At 30.9% G+C, this 19,962-nt stretch overlaps 1 pseudogene; it reads right to left on the reverse strand.

Annotated features, from left to right (window-relative positions):
* LOC142333516 (glycine dehydrogenase (decarboxylating), mitochondrial-like) overlaps positions 1 to 19,962 on the reverse strand; it is a 48,456-nt pseudogene that overhangs the window by 17,738 nt on the left and 10,756 nt on the right.

Here is a 19,962-nt window from a genome sequence, read left to right on the forward strand (position 1 = left end):
ATATTAGACTTAAGTGGACCTGTCCTAAACTCACAGAACATGGAAAGATCAATGATAAAAAGGAGTGATAATAAATAGGAATTTACCCAGGAAGAGATAAAAAGAAAATAAATCACTAAAAAATTGGTACCCACAAGCTTAGGAAAGTACAACAGATGCCCATTCCTCATAATCCCATAATCCCTCTGGAGATCAAAGACTGTTCCTAGAGGAGAGTAGCATATTACTACTATTTAACAATTTTATTAAATCAAGTTCAAATATACACTCAACAAAATTACTTTTCCATCCCATCCACACTGAAAACCATTTCTTATCTCCGAATTATGAGACATGGAACTATTCAAGCAGAGCATGCAAAATTTCTGTAAGGATTTGAAATTATTCTACCAGACCTATGCTTCAGTCAAAGAAGTCTTTCATTTGTTCATTTAGGTAGTACAGTAATCTTCTTCAGCATCCTTTTAAGATTTAATCACACTCTACCATATTGTTTCTGCATTCAGAATTGTCTGCTCTTAGTTAATTAATGCTGTCCAGACATTGTTTACGGTATAGGATAAGGTGACAAAAAAGATAGCTGGACATCAATATCTAACGACAGTCCTGGAAGCAAATAAAAAAGAAAAAAAGATAGACAGAGACTAATACTGGATCTATGGAGATGGCTGGACCACAAAGCATGGAAAACTCGGTTCCTGATCGGTCAGTTACTTTAAAGCATACTTGTTTACACAAGCATTGAATCCCTCAGCCAAGTGTAATTATTGCAGAAGAGAGGATATCGCAGAACACATGGTTTTCAAGTGTCCAGTTCTTGCAGCACAGTAAAGCATGCCCGAGAGAACTTGGCATCATGATAACTATGCTACAGACCAACAGCTTTGATGTCAAAGATGTCGGTCAGAATTATCCACACAAAGATGGCAGAAGAAATACAGGGAGGAATTCACTCTGATTTTCTCTTGGAGCCCACTACTGCCCGAGGAATAGTAATAGGTAAAAAAGAAGAGTTTTATAAAAGGTACCATTATCCATTCATAACCCTACAACCATCAGTTCAAACCCTACAGAACAGTTTCTCCATATAACAACATGAGAGCCTCAATACGATAAGCCTTTCAGAACCATGAGCCTCATTGATCCGATGAATGATATTCATTCAAAGAAAAAAATCACTCTTAGGCCAGCCAACAAGGAGAGGTAGAAATGAAATGATTGTAGAATGCAAGTCTTAAATCTCTCATCTTATTCTTTGCTAGTAATTCTGTAATTGGTAATTGAAGTATAGAAGTGCTACCCTGACCAAAAAATAATTTTTTCTGAATTTGTATCAATCTCAAGCACCTACTAATTATTCAAATGTATTTATTCAGTACCAAACAAATGCATGATATATGCAGACACTTGCTGTTTGGATGTTGGATAACCACCTGCTGCAAAACAAAGCACTAAGGTCATCAAGCAAAGGACTTCTGATTATACTTCCCCTCTATTAATTTAACAAATAATTCAATTTTTCCCACTAATTTACCTTGGACTTAGACAATGATGCATAACAAATAGGGTCAAGTCCATCATAACACCCGTTTACTTTGGTGTTTAAATGTCATTTATCTACTTATATTGACGTGTTCTCTGTTACAAAAATGTAGGTCAAAATGAGGTGTTCCCAGGATTTGAATCTAAGTGATTTGTTTTTCATAATATACTGTTAATCTTCCTAGTATTTTTTAGACTGGATATCTCATTTTTGCACCTTGCCACTAAGATTATGTCACGTATATACATACAGTTATTTGTATAAGATTACATCTATTAGAGGAATTGTCTAAAATTTCTCACTTGATGGTCTCCAACAACTTTGTATAGTAAATAAGAGTATGGAATTGCAGGCTAACCTTAAACCAAAATTCCTTACTACATGTTTTTAATCATACATCAAAATTATTTAGTTCATTGTAAGCTGTAACATTTATCAAATTCCCTAATATATTTGTTTAAAAATTACCAGGAAGTGTCAAATTGCCAAGATGTTTAAATAGTTTATTTATAGGTAAAATAGTCTTTGTCTCATCTGCTATTACTGTAAAGTTTAGAAAGCTTTCTTTGTTTTCGTAGCAAAAAAAAAACAAAAACAAAAAACTTGTAGATAAATGTCAGCAAAATTTTTGGGTACACTCTACATAATATTTCTAATAGCCTACAATTTTAGTCGAGATCTAATAAAGAACAGTTCTTAATTCTACCAAGCCCTGCTCAAGAAGTATACCGATTAATTACTGAATGTCTATCACTGAAATTGTCTTTATTAGCTCATCAGTGAATTTTGTTCATCATTAACATCCATTGTTCTTTCTTTAAATGAACTGATCTTCCATGCTTTGTCTACTCATAATATCCTTAACGTACTGTAATCACTAATTTATTGGTGACAAATCTCAGGTAGAATTAGTCCTTTTATGCGGAGAAAATACAAGGTAAAATGAACCTGACAGGTCAATTTGAATATTGTTTTTTGCCCTTCCTAGCACTGTCACTCTAACATTTGTAGTCGATGCGTTATGGAGTACCTCCATTCTAAAAACTACTTTTCGCATTAAGTGATTGCTAAAAGTAGTTTTGAGAATGGCGATACTTTGAAATTTGCCAAATACGAACGGGTAGAATAACAATGCTAGGAAAAGCAGAAAATAACAGCTAAATCAATTATGATAATCTAGAGGAAATACAAAATATTGTGAAAACCTAACAGGTTCATTTAGCAGGGCTAGAATGAAATATAATAAAAGTAATTGATATTGAATAATGAAAAGAAAAGTAATGCAGAGGTTGCCAAATCAGTTTAAGAGAAGTATAGTAGAGAAGAGAAAAAGGATGGAGTAAAAATGAGACTGTAAGCAATGAGAAGTACAGTTAGAGCAATAAGATGGTTTATGATAGCAGTGGAAGATGTAAGAACTTGCAAAAAAGAACACTGCAAATGTGCAGCAGCAGGTGAAAGATAGTGCAGGACAAAAATCAGAAGTATTTCAGATGACCCAACATAGATAAAATCTTGAACAGAGGATAAAAATAATGTTAGAGACAGCACTAAACTTTATTTTAATTCTGTTCACTTTTTTTAAATTTTTATTCCTTTCTTTTCCTGTTTAGCTTCCGGTAATTACCTTTCAGATAATACTTCAGAGGATGAATGAGGATGATATGTATGAGGGTAAATGAAGTGTAGTCTTGTACAATCTCAGTTCAACTATTCCTGAGATGAGTGGTTAATTGAAACCAACCACCAAAGAACACTGGTATCCACAATCTATTATTCAAATCCGTGTAAAAATAACTTACATTACTAGGACTCTAGACTTTACTAGGGCTCTCAAGTTTGCTCGAACTCTCGACTTACAAATCAGCCGATTTGGGAATACGCGTTCACCACTAGACCAAGCCGGTGGGTTAATATTTTTATTCCTGGAAAAAATGAAAAAAACACTTCCTAGAGCCTAACTGCATAGAACAATTTTTTAACTATTCTAAGTTTATTTAAACAAATCAGAAAATACAAACCAGTGGAATCATAGAATGAACTAAAGAAATATCTTTGTTCTCTAGTGACTTCATATATCTTACAATTCTTGTTTCAGAATGATAAGTGTTAAAAATAGGATGAGTCATAAACTGTGACATTCTTTTGAATTCTGTCTTCAAAATACTGTTGCTTAATATATCACTGTTTTCAGCAATCTAAAAACAGAAAATTAATAATTATTACTAAACTTTATAAAATAAAACATAAATACAAGGTTTGTTCAAAATCTGTCTGACCATTGACCAAGTGGCTATAAATCTTCGTTTCCTACAAAATAGCCTCTAATCATAATACTGGAAATATTTTTTGTACATCTCTTTTGATATTTCTACAAGTTGTGCTATCACATTCATCATTATATCTCCCAGCTGTGACATCAGAACACTTTCAGAAGCATTTGAAGTTACCAGAAATTACAAGGAGCCATATCTGGTGAGTAGTGATTTCAAAAAAATGTCTTAGGTTCTAGTGAACTGAGGATTTCTGTATTTGACTATACAGAATAAATACTTTCTGTATGTGAAGTTCTGGATTACATGTGACAAATAGGCGTGTGTGTTATGATGCAACTGACATTTATGTAATTTCCATAGATCCAATCTCTTGCACCAAACTGCATGACAAAGGTAATGGAGATCCTTTAGAGAGTTCTGTTTCTTGATAGTTTAGAATTCTGGGGCAAACTTGGGTTGCACAACTCTGAGGAAATTAAAAAAAAAAACAGTCAGCTTCATTTTCACTTGTCTTGCTTTCTTTGGCCTTGGAAATGATGGTGATTTATTTAGGCATTAAAAAGATCAGTAACAGCTAAAAAATTACACTCAAAATCCTACACATCTGTTAAGCATAAAAAAAGCATCAATGATATTGATCATCAATTTTTTTCTACAACTTCAATTTAGTAGAGTCAGTGAAACACATTTAGTGAATGTGGAAAAATTGTTTGTTGTTTGTGGAGACATAGATAAAAATTTCAAGGTATTTTATGAAACTCATACTTTTTTTATTTGTCATAATTTTTTTTTTTTGATTGACAAAGATAATAAAACTAATGATAGAAATAATAAAATTAGATATCTTTCAACCTCCCTTATTTTCAGAATATATTCTACTAAAAAATGAACTTGGTTAAAATAATAGTATGGAAAAATAAGTAAAATTTTGCAAAATTTCTACATCAGTAATAAATATTTTATGACAAATAAGCTCAAATTCCAAGAAATTTCCAGAACTTAAAGATTTTTCAAATTCCAGGTTTTCCAGTGTGCATGAAAATCCTGATAACTGTTAACTGAGCTTTCGTTTGTGGGTTATATCCATATACCCACGATTCATCGACAACATGGTCTTAAGAGATTTAGGATCACATTGGTATACTACTATGCAACATCAAAACAAATCTTTTTCTGCTCAAGTAAAGCAACTTTGGCACAAATTTCATGGTCTGTGTCTACAAGCTCAATTCATCCTTTAAAATCAGGTGAACTCATCACTAATCCCAATGTCCTTTGTAATTTCTTAGTCAGCAGATGATTTTCCATGTCAAATTGCATATATTGTTAATGATATTTGGAGTTCGGCTTGTTAATATCCTATTGGTGTGTTGTTCACTCTCAACTGAAGTGTCACTATTTTGAAAATTATTATTCCATTCTGTAATATTTATTACCCCTGTAGCTTCACTCCCAAAAGTCTGCTTAATCTTCTTAATCGTTTTTCTTTGTGTTTCACTAAGCTTTTGGCAGAACTTGATATAATAATGTTTAGTGTATATCATCATTATGCACAAAATAAAAATGCAACAAGCCCTGCAAAACTCATACATGCAATAGCTGCTGAATAACAAATGACATCCTCTACGCAATTACAAAAAATACACGTGGAACATAGTCCTGCACTTTTACCAAACTTTACTGATCACATTCAAGTAATTTTCAAGAAAAAGATAGGTATGATACTTTTTGAACAGATTTCACCAAAACACACACACACACACACACACACACCATATACAAAGAGTTTGGTTTCAAATTGAAACTGTTTATTGTATTTAGCATGTATCTAATCTTTGATCTGACTTGTCTTAAAGAACGAGGCATTTTACCAAAATGATCTGATATTCAGAAAAAACTTCAGGTATCAAGAAATAAAAGGAAAATTCTTTTTACATACAAGATAAAAAAACATCCTTTACTAAGCACATAGAGTATGGCATAATAACTATATCTTTGTAAAAAAAAAAAAACAAATGGAAATTAGAAAAATGTTGTTTAATATGAATGATTGGTGTAATTCGAGGGCAGCTCTACTCAGTTACAGATGTGTTTCTTTAATTACACTGAACCTTTATAGAAAGAAATCTTTAGTTTTTCTTATAGCCTATATTGTTGGTAAATATGTTCCTTTATATACCTGATTTTCTAGGCAGTACACTATACTATTCAAATCATTCATAACATTATGTAATATTTACGAGATGAATTTTAAAATAGTTTATTTAACTGCAATTAAATTTTTTTTTTATTAATTTCACCTAGTTTATAATTTTATTTGATAATTAGAAATGAAACTGTTTATCTTACTTCTTGTTTATGGTTATATGTTTAATATAACCAGACTTTGTGTTTTAAAGATTCTTCTCTGTTACACCTAATAAATTATTTTCAAAGATATTTTTAACTTTTTAGAATACTTTGTATAGTTTTATTTACACGCTATTTAATATAAACAATTCCTACAATTAAATAAAAAATATGTTACAAAAGGATTTTGATGTTTACTTAATAGCACATATTTGTCAGATCATGTGGCTCCACAAAATAGGAGTGTATCACATTTGGTTAAAGACAGGGATCAGTAAGTTCTTGTTTATTATATGTTCTTATTATATAATGTTTAAAATTGCAACAATCAGTTTTTACTTTTTTGTAACCAATTTCTTCTATGGATTTCACTACATTTTTAAGAAACCTATTTTTAAGTAATTTGCATATTTTATTAATTTTGAATATTTCAACCTTTATGTTAAAAAATCAAGTTTTTTAAAATTTCCTATTCTAATTTCTTTTGAGCATATTAAAATTAAAAAAAAAGTACTTTCATAATGAATGTCCCCTTATTTCTCTAAATAACACTAATGAATAATAAAAGGAATTTTCTAAAAAATGGTTTTCTTAAAAATTGTAGGATTCTAATCCCTACAAGAATTAGGTTAAGTGTATATAATTTTGCTGGCGATTTGAAAAAATTTCAGACATAGGTTATCTCAATAATCAATTTATTTTCCTGTTAACAAATAAAAATAAATAAAATCTTACATTTTTTTGTGGTCCAAGCATGAAGAGGAAATAGTGCTTTTGTGAGGAATGGATTCTTTTTAGAAGGTTCCAAATACTGAAAAATTTTTAAATATTTATTACAATTCCTAGTGTTCAGTCATGAAAAAAAAAAAATTGAAGTCATGAAAAAATTATTTAGATAGGTGTTAAATATAACTAAATTTTGGGTTAGGTAACAATCTACAAATCTTACAATCTCTCTTTCTATATAAAAGAAACAAAAAATTGGAACACCTATTTAAAAATACAACCCTACAAAGATTTAACAAGTAAAACATAACATTATCTATACAATGTCTGAACATTATTTATGTTTCATAAAACACGATTTTGAATGCTTTTGAATAGATTATTATTTAATGGGTAGAGTACGGAATAGAGAGGATGATCAGAGTATACCAGAAGGAAAAAGCATTAATTGAAGGTAGAGCAAGGAAACAAAGAGGTAAATTGCTTGACATTTCTTGTAACAATATTTATTTATATCTTAAACAGTACTAACGTATGCACACACATCGTACACAAAATGACAATCGTATTTGCTATCTGATTTTGTGTAAATCCCCTTCACTTAAAATTCTCAACATATGCAGCCCCCTACTGCAAGATTTTTATTATAATAGTAAAAAAAGAAACTATCATTCCTGAGAAGACAGTAAAATAACCAAATCAGGACCAATCGGTTGATTGTTCCTTGCCTGTTCCCTACCCTTTTGTTATCCTTATCCTTCTTACTTAGGAACTTAGGTAAGTATTACGGTCAGCTGCCCTGGTTCCATCTATGTACTATGCTACATGCTATGTACTATGTTCCATGCTATGTACTATGCTATCTACAGATTGGTATCAGTAAGACCTTGCCTGAAGAATTATTCAAGGACTCTTGTTTCCTATGAAGGGATTGCACAACAAGCCAAACTAATGGTAAAGCCAGCCCTCCTGGCTGGAAAGAAAGAAATATGGTCACTGACACAGTTTTAGAACTAAATTTGTCATTCATATTTACTTTAACATATTACTAGAGCAAGATGTACGGCTGAAAGTGTTAACTCATTAACAATTTCAGTGTGAACATAAGAATTATAGATTAATGCATTAAAAAATATTCATAAAATGTACTAAAATGTTTATGAAATTACATTAAAATTTACACTTTTTCAAAATAATAGTAAATGAATTCAAATATTGTTTATGTAGTTTAAAAATATATACTATACCTCTTCTAACGATGTTTCACATCCAAAGATCCAAAGCAAATCGCTTACATCATCATGCGATACAGTTTCATCAAGTGAAATACCAACCTAAAAAACACAGATAAAAAGTCATTTTAAGCAATATTAACTCAAAATAAAACAAAACTTTTATAGGATAAACTTTTTATTTAAAAAGTTATATATAAACAATGTATCAAAAAATATATTTTAAGATGATCAATATTATGGCAAAATTGATATAAAATTTGATTATTATTATTAATATTATGAACTGCTATGGTAGGAGACAAACACATTTAACCATTTATAATGTAAATACTCGTGACGGTTCAAACCAGTTCATGATACGTCATTCATCAACTTCTTCATTAACTCATTATTAACTTATTCCCACCATCTGCATTAAGCCATTAACCATCTGTATTTATAAACCTTACTGAAAACCACCAACACTATTTGAAAGGTATATTTTTACAGCTTTTACATCTTAATTACATAATGAGAAAACTGGTCTTCTGAGCAGATTAAACATATTGCTACAAGGCTTGTAGCAATGCGATTAGATCACTTTTAAATAAAAACTAATTTTTTTCTGTATTCTATCAAATTTATATCGATAGGAAAAAATAAATAAGTTATACGTACTTCATAACTATTAACAACTGAAATAAACATATCAAAAATCTGTCAAGATTACGCTGAGTCAGTTATAAAAAATTCCTTTCGACATGCTGAAAGGCGGAGGTATATTTCACCGGTGCTAAGTAAGAGATAAAAACGATTTCCACCTTAAAGTTAAGAAAAACTACAAATTTACTCAATATGACAATGGTTGCACGTGAAAAAGGTTTCACATGTTTAGCATATGACAAGCCCCCCTCGTCATCTTACAATTCCAGCAAAATTTTGGTCATCCCTTGTCATAAGGGTTGGTCATTGTTTCAGACAAATATTTTAAGTAATGTTTAGAGGACTGAAGACCACTTTCAACCGATTTGATACTGTATCTACTAAGGGAGGTATGATTTTTTTTTTGTCTTCGAAACTCCATTCTTCCCACCCCCTGGGCCAATGGTTGGTGATATCAAAAAACTTTACTTAGATAAGGTTTAGGCCCTTATCCAAAGAATAGTAGGAACTTTAAATTAATTTGATATTTTACTTAATAAGAAAGTTACAGAGATATTTTGTTTTTTTGAAAAAGCTTCCCCCCCATGGTTTGATTTTACCCATTTAGGAACTCGACCAAAATTTTGTGTCATTATACTTTGTGTCAATTTGAAAGTGACTGGCACAAGATTATGGCAGTTATCGTGTCCACAAGAAAGTGAAATATATATATATATATATATATATATACAAATAATGAAATTTTCTGGAAATTGAATCATGGTATTCGTTACAACAAGTAGATTTCTAAGAAATTTACCTAAAATGGATTGGTTTTGCATCTTAGAACTGCATTATTCTACAATAATTTGTAAGTATTATTTTTTTGTAAACATTTACAAACATGTAGATGTGTAGTAGTAAGAAGTGCACATGCTCAGACTAGCTCTCTTAATAATTCAGCCTACAAGTAATATTGTTTACAAATTTTTTTCTTGGGTGGTACCTTTAACTCATAGAACTTTTCTTAGCATGTCAAATATATTGTACATCAATAATTTTCAAACAATTTAAATTAAACAAATTATAAAAATCATTATTTGGATGTTTTATTTCATTACTCGTAGTTTTAAAATTTGTAATAGTTTTTTTCCATATTTTTACTAATTGCTGATTGTTTTTAGTAAAATTCAGTATTATATTTGAGCTGGTATATAAACAAAACTTATTGTAGAATATAATGGAAATGGTAATAAAGTCAAAATAAAAAATAAATAAATAAAACAACAGCATAATCCAACAACATAAATATGTTGTACATATAAAGTTATAAAATATTATATTTGGAAATTATTAAATTATTAGTTATTCCTTTAAGCAAAGTGAATTACTTTTACTAAAAAAAATGACTTACTATTAATGACAATGACAAATTAGTCACAAAATTTTTGTGAGTAAACAATGAAGTTTGTTTCAAACTTGCAGGTGTAATATTAATCTTTTGGTAATTTCATGAAAAATTAAAAATCAAACAAAATTGCATAGTACAAATATCTTATCAAATTATCCAATCCAACATAATTTAGTCAAACCAATGAATTTTAACCGCTTTACAAAATGCTGGAATTATTAAAAGGTTTTTTCTTTTAGATCCATACATATAGTTTTTAGATTGTAAAACCTACATTATTAACAATTGTCAACAGAAACTTAAAAAAAGAGATGAAAGAGAAATCGGTTGATATTTGTATTGAATGCAGGGGATGCCATTTATTCTTCATCAACCTAATTGAGTTCTTAGTTTATCTCTACATATCTGAAAGCTTGTGTATTCAGAGTTGACATGTTTTATCTGAAATATTAAGACCAAAAGCAAAAAGAATTAGGTAGGATAAGTACATAAAACTACATCGACCCGTGTGTTATAAACTATGAAAAACAATTAGAGTTACAGTTTACTTACAGAACCGTCATTGAAATATCGAAGATTAATTTTTTTTGATGAAGCTCTTTCAAGAATATCATTCAGATCCATTAATGGTTTAACATGCAGTGTATCAAAGAAATGTTTATGACAGATAATATTCCCTGAATCTTTTAAACCTGAAAAAACAGTGCAAATAAAAATCAATAGGTCAATAATACCTAAAGGATTCTTACTAATATTTTTCTATGGAAAACAAAAATTTTATGAGATGTCCAAAATCAGGCATACAGTATCATTTCTAACATACTTAATTAAATTATTATTTTAAAATGTATTTATTCTACAGGTATCCCATCTATTCGAGGAACCTTTCTGCCAATCAAATCCTTTAATGCTCTATTAAATTCAGATCTTAGTACTGTATCTCCCTTTTAATCCTCTTCAACTTCTTCTTCTTCCTCTATAACACCAGTTAAATTTGCTCCGTATAACTCTTCAATATATTCCACCCACTCATCAGCCTTTTCTTTCATATTATAAATCTGTTTACCATCTTTATTTAACACACTGTTAGATTTTAACTTATGTATCACAAAATTCTCCTTAACTTTCCTGTATGCCCCCACCTATTTTACCAATGATCATTTGTCTTTCCACTTCTGAACACTTTTCTTTAATCCACTTTTCATTCACTAATTTGCACTTCCTGTTTATAGTATTTCTTAATTGTCGATAGTTCCTTTTACCATCTTCATCACTAGCATTCTTATACGTTTTACATTCATTCATCAGGTGTTATATATGCTCTGTATCCAATTTTTTCTATCCAAGTTGTTCCGCCTAAGTTCGCTTCATAAACTTTAACTGTGCTTTATTCAACAACAAAATATGACAATACTAAAATCAGAAATGCAAAGAATAGTGTATTTAAAATGTAAACCAAAAGAGTAGTAAAAGTTTAGAAGGCTTTTTAAAATTTGACAAAAAAAGAGACCTAACTTGTAATAAAATCTTATAAAAAACATATACCTTAATTAATAATTAACATATACCTTGTGAAAGTAATAATGCAAAATTATGAACTTTTGTGGCAATATCTTTTAATCCTTTAGGTCCATGATAAACAGCAAACATAGCAGACATATTTGCAAGTAATGCTTGTGCTGTACAAATGTTACTTGTTGCTTTATCTCTTCTGATATGTTGTTCACGAGTCTGGAGGGCTAAACGATAAGCATCATGTCCGTTAGCATCACTATAAAATGATATCCATAAAAATATAATTAAAATAAAAATTAATATATTTGAAAATATTTTCCTAACGTATAACTTAGTGTTCTACTATTTTTACAAAAATGAGATTTTTTTAAAATATAGATAATATTTTTCAAATGCAACATAAACAAATTACGTTTTTAATCTTAACGAGAAAATTTTTTACTCATTTGTCATGTAAATATATATATATATATATCTACTAGACGGCCTGTCTATCCAGAACCTACTCAGCACTCAGATCAGCTCAGGCAAATCCCGGGACCAACTCAGAGGCTCCTCGAGGCCTCCTGGGGCCTACCCCATGGCTGCAGAGCTCACTTTACTCATCATTCCCAATTTTCCAGGGGGACCAGTAGTGGTTGCTTCACCTCCAGAACTTGCTTTGGTCGCCATTCCCATCTACCAGGGGGCTCCAATCTCTGGACTCTCATGCTGTACGTTAGCCTCATGGTTGTGAGAATAATATTGATAAATTATAACTATAGTATTAAGGTTTTACACAAACCTAAAAAAGAAACTAAATTACAAAAGATAGAATAATAGTAGCTTTTCTTTCTTTTTTTCCTGTTTAGCCAGGACTTATTCAGGTATTATTACTTCAGAGGATGAATGAGGATGGTATGTATGAGTATAAATGAAGTGTAGTCTTGTACAGTCTCAGATCGACCATTCCAAAGATGTGTGATTAATTGAAACCCAACTACCAAAGAACACCGGTATCTACAATCTAGTATTCAATCCATATAAAAGTAACTGCCTTTACTAGAACTTGAATCCTTAAACTCTCGACTTCCAAATCAGCTGATTTGGGAAGACGCCTTCACCACTAGACCAACCCGGTGGGTTAGAATAATAGTAACTAAGGTAACTAAAGTGCACACACCTTTGACACAAAAAATCCATAACTTATTTCTTTGCTATGCTGGCAGAAATATAATAATAAAGTAAAAGGATTAATCTATCTTTTCCTTAATGAATATTTTTAATTCACAACTTCATCCTCCTTGGGGCGAAGAAACAATGAATATTTTTACTAGCTTAACCTTCAAGGGAGCAAGGTCCCTGTCGATGGCTTAATAGCTTTCCTGGGATAACACGAATGTATTCTGCAAATTTGAACATAATCGGTCGATTGGTTCTTGCGTGATGCGATAATAAACAAACAGATAAATATTTCCAAATAAGCATCTGTTATATCTAGAGTAGTGTACCTGATGTATGAAGACGTTGGCCTTTATCCTACTAACAAACGCCTAATTTGAATTTTGAAAATTGGATAATTGTTTGTAGAGATATTATATTAAGAACACCCCAGTGCCCCAGGGGCAACGTGTTTGTTACCAGTTGATGGTGATGATTGTTATAGTTTCCCATGAAGTGCTTGTGTACCTCACCACTCTAGCTTCAAACACAGGCCCCATGGGAAGCACATTATTGTTAAACAGAATTTTTTTAATTTTTTTTACCATAAATTTAATTCTATTATTTTTATAATATACAGTGATTGAGTCAGATCATTCAGTTCAAACCTAGCTCACACAGTGATACAGACTCACAGTTCACAGTTCATTAAGTTTTGTGCTTCAACTGGCAAATTTCCACTACTACAAAACCTTCTCACTTATGCCAAGAAACGTAGGTAAAAATTTGGTTGCAATTGATCGAGTAGTTTTTTTGTTTATCATAAACAAGCAAAAACCCTCTTCCTCTTTATATGGTAGTATAGATTAGGAGTCCTAAAACAATATTCAATTTTACTGATGATTATTTTTACTAAACGTCACCGAAGCAATGTACATAACAAAAGTTAATTGCCATCATGTCATACATTCTGAACAACATACACTCTAAAACTTTTTCTAAAAGATCTTATTTTCAAAACCATAAACCCCTGGGCAAATGCTTACCCTACAGACTACCTCCATATCTTCCTTCTTCATTACATCACAACTCACATATGTGAAGAAAACTTGCAGGTTTTGAAGCAGGAAGATAACAGCCCTACGATCGACTTATTCTATGCAATAGTCAGTGATACCAGGAGCTAGAAAGATTTTTTTAACAAGCAAGCTTCAAAAAGCATTGGATGAGACAGATTTTTTGGATGATCAATTAATTCTTCAAATCTTATTCCAAAAGCTGTTTATATGATAATTGCATTAATCGTTTATATGTTATGTATAATCATTATATGTTAAGGCATTAATCGGTCTAGTCCGGCCATAGTAGTATTTATGTCTTTCATTTGAATGTTCATGGATCAGATGTTACAAAAAGTAATTTCTTTCTGTAATCGCAAAAACAATGAGTAGTTGTAATTGGTATTACACTATAGTTACTGAATAAATAGCACATAACAAATTTTATAATTTATTTTTATCTGAATTGAATTCATTTTTTATAAAAGGAATAACAAACTATATTACCGTGTAATACCAATCATTCTTCCAGGCATAAGACGTACTAATGATTGACGAGAAGCAAAAAAACCAGCATGTGGACCACCATACCCCAATGGTACCCCAAATCTTTGTGAACTTCCGACAACGATGTCAAATTCCAATTCACTTGGTGGACGAATGAGACATAGTGCAAGAAGATCAGTTGCACAAACCATTAGTGTCTATAAAATAATAATAATATGTAAATAATTTCATTTACAATTAAAAAAATTAAGTAGTTTACATTGCAGTTCATAAAAATTAAGAATGGGAATTTTACTAAATTAAAGTTTTTGGAGTTATTATAATAGGTGACAAATAGTATAACAGAGCACCATTTTCAAAAAAAATTTGTGAATTCTCTTGTAGGAGTGTAAATGCAGTTTTTTTAAATTTCTAATAACGATTGTTTTTACAGAAAAACATATAAGCAGAAATTCAGATTTCATCAAGTTTCCATTAACTTGCTAATTCTAAAAAAAATGAAGGAAAAACAGTATAAATGTACTTTTAATCAAAATATTTCATCATTATAACTAATTTGGTTGGAGCTGACATGGAACAGCTGTAAATAACAATGTTGCTGTAATTAGGTTTACCATATGTCCAGGACAGTCCTGGTTTTTTAGTGCTGTCAGGGGTAATGTCTGGGGTTTGAGAATTATATGATTGGGAGGGTTTTTTTAATTTTAGACCTATATGTTTGACATCAAGTTTTTAAACAGTTTCTTACGACCACCGTGCATCTCTCAGCCGACCTTGGAGCAAGTGCTGACATCGATTTTGACAGAGGCGTGGCTACCGATCTTGCCACAACTTTTTACTTAGTTATTTGACAACACAACAGGGGCAATGTGTTTATGTTGATTTCATGTGTGAAGTAACTTTTCTAAACATTTTTGATCATTAATTTTCAAAAAAAGTCCTGGGTTGGACCCAAAAAAATATAGTAAGCCTAGCTGTAATGTACTTTATGTTATAATTGAGTTATAGATGTATGTCTTACATGATACTGGATCTACCCAAAGCCTAGTCCTACATTTGAGACTGAAATTGAGTACACTACTCAGCTTTTAACCTGTGTATAAAAACTGATAAATTTCTGGTACCAGGTGGTTGCTAGCCCCCAGTGATTGGTGTTGTTAAAACATTCATTGTGTTAACCAACAGGAGTTAAACTTATGGAGGCAATGGTGGCCACTAGAGCTTAGGGCATGGAGGAAGATTGCATCCCTGGGTCATGTTTCAACCCGACTACATGGATGATAGCATCTGTTTTACTTCTTCCTTGACCAGAACCGGATACTAATCTGTGTAGCTAGTGGTCCAAGGCTAAGGGTCAGGTCTTCATCATTAGTCACTCACTAGCAAACTAATGATTCATTGTCTGCTATGTACGGTGATTGCAGCAGGGTAAGGTTACATACCTCCTGCATGAAGTATTTCAAATCTACTTTTTTTAATAAAGAAATTTAATTTCTTCCAAACTGCTTACTTTATACGATCAACTTATACTGAGTATGGCGGCTGTGAATACAAGTTTTGTCAGTGTAGATAAGTGGACAACTTTCTTCCCTAAATTTCTGAATCTGTAAAAGAAGTAGAATGTTTTTTACTGTACGTCAGAGGTCAGCAACCTTTTTGTCAATTAGGGCACAAAATAAATTCAAAAGTTATTGGGGGGGAACATGACAAGTTATCAGGGGTGCCACACTATTATTACACAATAAGAGATACATTTGCCTTTAAAGTCAATAAAACAAAATTGTTCTTCCCAGTCAATATTAAGAGAATAAATTCTTTTTCTTTTACAATTATTCATGATGGGTTATTTATAAAATTTGTTTAACCAGTATGATACGTATTTGATAGTGAAAAGCGTTTCTATGTTGCGTGATATGGTTACTAATAAAGCGTAAATAATAAAATATAATCAATAACACTTAAAATACATAGTATCAGAATACGGTAACGGTAACATACTACCAAATTTATCAGAAGCGAGAATATTCCTACGTGCTAAGTAGCAAGTCTGTCAGTGTATGACCTTAATTGCTATTTTCTGACACTGAGCTTGTGCAATATATTGTCTTACATACACATGACACCGATACAGTTACTGGGCTTAGTAGGTGTGTAATATAGTGAGGGTATATAAAAATCCCATCGAGAGCGCCATGGCACCTGCAGGCGCCATGTTGCAGACACCTGCTGTATGTGATACTCTTCTACAAGAACCAACCTGTTTACATTTTTGCCACTTAAATCCTTCAAATCTTAAAATTTTGATTAAGTTGTCGTTTCCAATTGAAAGTAATTTTTTCTTCTTAAGTCTCAAAAACACTACCAAAGTATAGGAATTCATCCTTCAGTTATGTAAAACCTGAGAACCATCTGTCTAATAGCTCCTTTTAAAAATAATCTACAAAAATTCCTTTTTTTGATAAGTTAAGTTTTAACTAAATTAAGATGAGTTGCCTTGTTTTTTTCACATCGCTATTCTTTTCTAACACTTTTGTGACTTTTGAAACAAATTCTAAGACTTTTTTGTATTTATCAGAGATATCCCATTCCTTGCTTCCTCGGTCATAACCGATTACATTTTTCATCAATTCCTTAGGCTGCCTGCTCAGTGATACTTTTCCCTAGTTAGACATTTTTTTTCAGAATACTATGAGAGAAAGTTTTATTTGCACAATAACTGTTCAGTAAAAAGTATGATAAAGCATTTGTTAATTATGTACTACGCATATCCCTCCCTAAAATCGATCTATACAAATAACTAATAAAATAATTTTAAGCATCGACCTATGAGGTCCACTAACAAATAATAAAAATTATTATATTTAAAAATGCTACATTTAAGAAATATTTTCAATAATTTAGACACATAATTTCATAAAACTTAATAAAACAACAAACAAAAGATTGATTTGCTCTTGTAATTTTACAAAAATAACCATGGGATCACCAATGAAACAAATGAAGTAAGCAGTCAGGCCATAAATATTATATAGGTGTGGTGATAAGAAATATAAAATTAGTAAAACAATAAATAAATCAATAATTAATGAATGTATAAAGGTAATGTGAGTTTACTATATTCTGTCAGTATAAATGAGTTAGTAGTGCAATTAGTAGAGTTGGGCAAACAGGTTGCACTGAACCAGTGAGAGGTGAAGAGCAGGGTTCCTTCAACACTAACCAACAGAACTTCCAAGCAGATAGACAACCTATAATAATGACAAAATGATCTGATTCTGCCGTTAACTCTACTGACAATGGAGCTAAAAGGTTAGCTCCTAAAAAGATCTTCTGGAGAATAATTTTCATGTAATTTGAGAGAAGTTGTCAAGAATGTAAATACTTACACCATGAGAATGAGCGTGTTCTATAACTTTTGTTATATCTTCAATATTTCCTTCAGTATCAGGATATTGAAATAATGCTCCAGCAATATCACGATTTGAAAAATCAACTTCATGTATATTTCCGGCCTCAACAGTTAAACCTAATGAATCAGCTCTTGTTTTTACTACACTTATTGTTTGGGGATGTAATGTTTTTGACAAAACTAGTTTACGTCGTTTATTGTGTCTGAAAATAAAATTAAACAAGTTCAATATAATATTCATATTATCCTAGTAATAGTCATAACTTCCTACTTTACTACAGAAGCCTCCCATTAATCAACTTCTGTAAATGACCCACCGATTTAACTGACCCTCCATAACTAATGATGTGAGATAAAAAAATATTTCATATACATCTCTGCTTACTTCATAAAAAACAATTTCATTTTAAGAATACCCTCCTTGATTTTTTTGGGATATATACTGGACAAATGGGATGAGTATCACATGTGCCAATGACATCGCTTTTTATTTTTTGCATTTGCATTTTGTTAAAGTTATCACAGTTATTTTAATACTGCGTACTTCAACTAAAATGTTCATTCTTGACTACAGTTCATATAGAAACTAAATAAAAACAATAAACTAAACTTCCTTTGATAAACAACCACAAAAATAGAACACAAATTTTTTAAATATATCAGACGTATACTACAAAATATGTTGTAATGCATCAAATCATCTTACATCATACAAAATTATCACTTTTCATTTATTTTCTACATTGTTTAATTACCATTCTGTGACCAAGAATTACTTCAGAAGTGAGTTTAACACATTAAATTACATTACACATTGAAATTACCATAATTTTATGCTCAAATAATTCAAACATAAGAAAAAACAAAAACTGCAGTGAGAACAGTAACCAAAACTGTTACATCAGGAAAAATGTATACATTTGTATTTAAAATCCACAATTAAAAAATCTGTTAACGCACAAAAATATTTAAACAAACACGACCTCACTGGACTTTAATATTTAATAATTTAAAACTTAAGAATGATTTGAAATACACAAAAGATATCTGTACAGAGCCAAGTGATATTTTTAGTGACCACATTCTTCAAATCTCAAATTCTCATTGGCTATTATTGAATCAAAAAATTTGAACGTTTTTTCACTAATTACAATATTCTATTTTCATCTAGAGTACTCCCATCTGACTGCAGCCATTTTAAAACTAAGTTTACAATTAGTAGAACAATGAAAAAGCTCAATATGTGAGCAAAACATCTTTGTTAATCCAAAACAAAAAAAAATTATTAATTTATATTTTTAATATCTATAATTACACTCGTGCAAATTAATTAAAACAAAATTAATTTTGTAATATAATGACTTTATTTATTTTTAGTGACAAAGCAAATAAAATAACTTGTATTAAAGTTATTTTTATAGTTAGTACAATCTCCTTTAGGTTTAATTAACATTTTAATCCTATTAAACATTGATTTAACCAAAAATTTACACTTTTGGTTACAAATCTTTTGGTTTATGAAACTATAAGTAATAAAATCATATGCTCTTTTATTGTGCAGCCCATTTTCCTGAGTTTAGTTTTACAAATGGACCGCAGGTTTTCAATCAAGTCATATCTGGTGAATTCCTAGGCTAACAAGTACTTTATCTCTTTGTCCTGAAAAAATTTGATCTTTCCAAAACATGACAGAATCACTGAGAAATATACTTTGACTCCAGCTTCTACAAGATCTTTTTAAAGGTAAATTTTTTTTTTTTTTAATCAAAAAAGCAGTATCTCATGAAGGGATACTGCTGGGAAACTGGATAGACCAGTTTAATTATTCATTTCAATTATTTTTTCAACTATATTTAAACTCAACTTACATCTGGCAGATATATCTCATTGAGTAAAGGAAGTGTGTTTCACCTGTGTACTCAATGGCGGCCTCGGGTAAGTAGTGTGTATGATTTGTGTGCATGAAGTGTCTGATGTGTGTGTGTGTGTGAGAAATGATTGATCGGATGTGATGTTGTGCGGTGTATGTGGTGAGATTTGTATGATCTACTGTGTTCCTGTTCTCTGTGCATAACTGGTGTATGACTGTCTGTGAGGGCATATTACTTCCCTCCTGATGAAATGCTTCATTAGCAATACCAGGAGGTGGGTAGCCAGGAGTGGAGGTTTAAT

This window comes from Lycorma delicatula, chromosome 12 (assembly GCF_047948215.1).
Source record: "Lycorma delicatula isolate Av1 chromosome 12, ASM4794821v1, whole genome shotgun sequence".
Taxonomy (NCBI): domain Eukaryota; kingdom Metazoa; phylum Arthropoda; class Insecta; order Hemiptera; family Fulgoridae; genus Lycorma; species Lycorma delicatula.